We start from the raw sequence: 5761 nt of genomic DNA, 5'->3' as shown, positions 1-5761 counted from the left end.
TGCAAAAAGAAGTTGAGAGTCTTCTAAAAAACGAAACATGGGAATTGGTGAAGTTACCAGAAGGAAAACGAGTCATTAGTTGCAAGTGGATCTTTAAGAGAAAAGAAGGGATCCCTGGTGTTGAGAGTACAAGGAATAAAGCAAGATTTGTTGTAAGAGGTTTTGACCAAGAGAAAGGTATTGACTTTAATGAAGTATTTTCTCCTGTTGTTCGTCATACTTCAATACGTATATTACTTGCTTTAGTTGCCTTGTATGATTAGGAGTTGGAACAGTTAGATGTGAAAACTGCTTTTCTTCATGGTAATCTTGAGGAAGAGATTTACATCCAGCAGCCTGAGGGGTTCGTTGTTCCTGGAAAGGAGGACCATGTATGTCGTCTGAAGAAATCTCTCTACGGCTTGAAGCAATCACCAAGACAATGGTATAAGAGGTTTGATTCTTTCATGGTTGGAAATGGCTACTCCAGAAGTAGCTATGATAATTGTGTCTATTTTCAAAAGACATCTGATGGGTCATTTATATACTTGTTGTTATATGTTGATGACATGTTGATTGCTGCAAGAGATAAATTTTTAGTTAACAAGTTAAAGGCTCAGCTTAGTAGTGAATTTGATATGAAGGACTTAGGTCCTGCCAAGAAAATTTTAGGAATGGAGATCAACAGAGATCGTCAAGCTGGAAAACTTTTTCTATCATCACAAAAGAAGTATGTTCTTAAGATGCTTGACAAATTTGGAATGCGAGATTGCAAAGCTGTTAATACTCCAATTGCCGCCCACTTCAAGTTGTCATCAGATCAGTGTCCAAAATCAGACGAGGACAAAAGGCGCATGTCACATGTCCCGTATTCAAATGCAATTGGAAGTCTCATGTATGCTATGGTATGTATTAGACCTGATTTAGCTTATGTTGTTAGCATTGTTAGCAGGTTCATGCATAATCCAGGCAAGGCACACTGGGAAGCCGTTAAATGGATACTTCGTTATCTGAAAGGGTCTCCAAATCTTGGTTTGGTATTTGATCAACATAGAGCCGATCTCGGATGAGCAGTTGGCTATGTTGATGCTGACTATGGTGGTGATTTAGATCGGAGAAGGTCACTTTCAGCCTACATTTTTACCCTATGTGGATCTGCTATCAGTTGGTATTCTTCACTTCAAGCCATTGCGGTTTTGTCCACCACTGAAGCAGAATATATTGCTGCTACAAAAGGTATGAAAGAGGCTATATGACTTCGAGGCTTGGTAAGTGAACTTGGTCTTCAACAAGATGTTCTTGTTATATTTTGTGATAGTCAGAGTGTTGTCCACTTAACCAGGAACAGTAAGTATCACTCAAGGACCAAGTACATTGAAATTAAACACCATTTTATCCGAGACATTGTTGATACATGAGATATAATTGTTGAAAAAATTCATACGGCCGAAAATCCTGCAGAAATGTTGACCAAGCCACTTCCATCGGCTAAGTTCGATCATTGCCTGAACTTAGCTGGTATTATCCATACTTAATCAAGGCTTAGTGTTCCAGTCAAAGGCAAGTCAAGGTGGAGATTTGTGGGTTATGACTCACATTTCCGTTTTCTTGGCATAATTGGGAGGTTACTTGCCACAATTAAATTGTAATCAAATGGAGGTTTCTTACTACAATTAATTGTCATCAAAGGGAGATTAATTACCATTAGTTGTATTTATTATTGTTGTCTCCTAGAACCACTATATATAGTGGCTTCCTTCAAGCAATGTAACACACAACAAGCAACAACACACACTTGCTTCCTCTCTCTTTTCCTATACTCTTTATTTCTTCTCTTGGGTGTAAGTGTTTAACCCATATAGAGAGAATTTGTTTTAGGGCTATTTATCTATTAGCTTGAGAGGAATTCATTGTACTCCCAATACCATTATAGTGGAAGTTTTGGCTCTCTCGCCGGTGGTTTTTTTACCTCTATTTAAAGGGGTTTTCCACATAAAAATTTTGGTATCATTCTCACTTTACTTGTTACTTTAATTTCTCATAATCTTTTGGTTGAAATTATTACGTTTCCGCACACAATATCCCTACAGAGGCTGACTTTTTGATCTTTTGATGTGAGTGTCTTATGTTAGTATTGTGGTCTTGTTTGTTCAGTGGATATTTCTTGAGAGTGAGGAAGAGTTTAAAGTGTTATTTGTATAAGGGCAGGAACACTCCTGAAGTGATTTATTTTTATTTTTTAATTCTTTTTTTAATAAAAAAAAGTAAGCACCAAAAAAAATTACATTATTTTAACTTATGTGAACAATGTCTAAATTTTTTGTTATTTCATTATTTCATATTTAATAAAGAGAAACTCAGTTAAATAAATATTTTTAATAGCTATCGATATGTAGTATCGAGCATTTTTATAGAAGAAAAAGTTGCTTGCACACAGAAGGAATTAAATAAGGGATTTTCACTGCTTATTGTTTTATTTACCATATTCAAAAATTTAATAATATATTTTTCTGACAACTTTTTTTTTTATTGAGAAGTGATATATTAATATTTTAATTACTTTTATATTTTTTTAATTTAAAATATTATTATATTATGATAGAGTTGTGAAATGTAACATCATAAAACATTAATATTTTTATTTTATTTTTTAATTAAAAATACTATTATATTATTATAAAGAATTGTGAAGTGTGTGCTTCAGTGTCAAAAGATAAGTTTTCCTTTTTCATTTAAACATGTTACACTCATGAAATATTGTCTACAAATATGAATTTTATAAATTAACGATTATCATCAAATCATAATCACGGAAAAGTTTTTAAGATACTTTTATCAATAATATTGAACGAATTAAAATTAAAGTATTTTCTAGTGTACTAGTTAATTTTTAATTTCTATCAATAAATCGATTCTTTTACTATATTTCGTGAAATACCTGAATCTATTTGAAAATTTTATAAGTTCAATTCACCCTCCTCTTGAACTTAGACACTAATAAAACCAACAAAATTTAGAGGCGTTTCCTTTAGGGGTGGGGGTTGGAGGGGAGAAAAATTGCTTGGACTGCGTGGAAGAAAGTCTGTGAGCCCTGTGAGGTAGGTGGTCTTGGCATTATTGATTTGAAAGTTTTCAATATAGCACTTTTAGGGAAATGGATTTGGCGTCTCGGGACAGACAAGGGAGGCTTGTGGAAGGATGTTATTGAGTTTAAATACGGAGGGTGGAGAAGTCTGAGAGAACAAAGGAATCCTGCTAAGATGTCCCTTTGGTGGAAAGTTTTGAAAGAGGTTTGGGAGTTTGAGAGTTGGGGAAGGAGGTTTGAAGATCGTTTCAAGTGGAAGATTGAAAATGGGAAGTCTATCAGTTTTTGGGAAGATAATTGGGAGGGGGTGCAGTAACTTGAAGAGTGTTTTTCCAAGATTGTGTTCTTTGAGCTGTCTGCCGGAGTCTAAAGTGGCTGAGTGTGGGTATTTGGTTGACGGAGTCTGAAAGTGGAATCTTCTTTGGAGAAGGAACTTGTTCAAGTGGGAAAAGGATATAGAAAGACAACATTTTGAGATGCTCCAAGGACTGAAGCTAGTTTGGATATGGATGATGGCTGGGTCTAGAAGAACGATGAGTTCTCTATGTACACGATTAATTATGCTTATGTTCTCTTAAGGGGTGAGCCTGAAGGGAGGATCAATATTGGGTTTGTTATGTTTTGGAAGACTAAGGTTTTGCCTTCGGCCCAAGTCACTGCTTGGAGGGTCTTTGAAAATAAGTTAGCCACCAAAGGAAATTTGGTAAGGAGAGGGGTAGAGCTCAGGAATGTTTGATGTATTATGTGCAGGGTGGAAGAGGAGTCCTATAGTCATTTGTTTTTTAGTGCATAATAGCTTGGTTGGTCAGGAGTCAGTGTTACGCTTGGTTAGGTTTGGCGTCTGTGGATCATTCTGATGCTTTCTTTCACTTCCTACAGTTTAGGATGTGTAGTGCATAAGAATTTGTTAATGTGATTTGGGGAACCATCTGGACTGTTGTATTAAATGAGATTTAGAGGCGCATGAATAAGGTAATTTTGAAAGGGGGAGTGGTGGGTGTTTCGAAAGTGTTTACGCTTATTCAACTAAAGTCTTGGTTGTGGGTTGTCTCCAAGGTACTTTCAGCTGTTTTCTCTTATGCTGGATTGTCTCCACGGACAGTATAGGAATGCTTTGTTCGTTCCTGAAAAAGTTTTTAGGATCAACCTTGGTCTTCACTTTAGCCAATCTCTTGAAGTTATTATTGAAATACTTCAAACCCCAAATGCTGGCATGGGTGTAGCTTGTGAAACCATTGTTATTTACCCCAATGTCAAGGTCTCTGTAATTTATATATGCAGCTCTTGGAGAATTTGAAACATAAGGTTCCATATATTTATAGAGTCTTCTAATCCAATCCATATGCCTTTGTGCTATCTCGTCCCCTTCCTCTTGCCAGGTGACCCCATAGTGTATATGATAAATGTATTGAGATCTGTGCGAGAACGCAATTTCAGACTCTGAAATCTCGTTCATTATGCCCCCGTAAGGAGCCAATTGAACTAGAGGATATTCAACCTTAGCGTCACAAAGCAAACGCAATAATCCTCGTAATCCCTCGATAGGAATAGGTTTTTTCACATAATCAGATTTTCCTTTGTAATTTCCAAAACGAATTTGAGTTTTGTTGAGCATAGATTCCGGGGGTTCATTGCCTGAAGATCCAATCAACAAAGCATTGTTGAAAACAGCTGAGCCAATCCAACTCGTCTCTTTACAGTCGTTTCTGTCCAAACCCAACTCTGGGAGGCTGTTTTGCATCAATGGAATAAGCTCTTCTACTCCTCCCAGAAACAAGGACACAAATCTGGCTTGTATTGTTAGCTTTCCATGTTTATTTGAATTAACCCTTGTTATGTCCACCCTAATTATTATGCGTTCGTCCAATTTATGGGCCACAAGCTGCCATTTTTGAATGATCTCGGTTGCATTCTCTTCCAATGTCCTTGAAACATCAAACATTGTCACGGTTGATGGAACTGGAACCAGTTTTACCTTCCAAGCCACAATGACTCCAAAGCTTGCTCCACCACCTCCTCTAATGGCCCAAAATAGATCCTCACCCATGGCTTGTCTGCCAAGAAGGTTACCATTCACATCGATTATGTGAGCATCTATGACATTATCTGCAGCAATACCGTACTTACGCATATGAGTCCATAACCACCTCCACTGATGTGGCCACCAATGCCCACACTAGCGCACACACCAGCTGGGAATCCAAGCGTTTTGCTTTTTTGGCTAATGCTGTAGTAAAGTTCACCTAGGGTTGCCCCAGATTGAACCCATGCAGTTCGGCTTTCTTCGTCAACTGTGATTTGTCGAAGGTTTAAGAGGTCAAGGAGGACAAATGGAACCTGGGCAACGTAGGAGAGACCCTCGTAATCATGGCCTCCACTTCGGGTTCGAATCTGCAGGCCATGGCGTTGGGAACAGATTATAGTGGCTTGAATTTGGGAAACATCCAGTGGTGTGACAATGACAAGGGGTTCTGAGCTTGAGTTGGAGAATCTACGATTTTCAATGGTATGATCTAGGACAGAGGAGTATGAAGAGTTGGTTTGGGTGTAAACAACATTGGAGATTGTGTTGGTGATGTCGGGATAATTGTAAAGACATCGAACAAAGTTTTCATGAGAATCTGCTGAAGAAGGTTCAAAGGAAAAAAAGAGTGCAATGGCAGTAACAAAGGTAAAGTAGGAGCTTAGATATTTCAT

The 5761-nt window shown here is 37.5% G+C and overlaps 1 pseudogene; it reads right to left on the bottom strand.

The window, feature by feature from the left end:
• Window positions 1-4082: 4082 nt before the first annotated feature.
• LOC137809437 (tetrahydroberberine oxidase-like) lies at window positions 4083-5761 on the bottom strand (annotated as a pseudogene).

This window comes from Phaseolus vulgaris, chromosome 2, assembly GCF_000499845.2.
Source record: "Phaseolus vulgaris cultivar G19833 chromosome 2, P. vulgaris v2.0, whole genome shotgun sequence".
Taxonomy (NCBI): domain Eukaryota; kingdom Viridiplantae; phylum Streptophyta; class Magnoliopsida; order Fabales; family Fabaceae; genus Phaseolus; species Phaseolus vulgaris.
The sequence above is the reverse complement of the archived record's forward strand: the minus strand, read 5'-3'. Positions and strand labels throughout refer to the sequence as shown.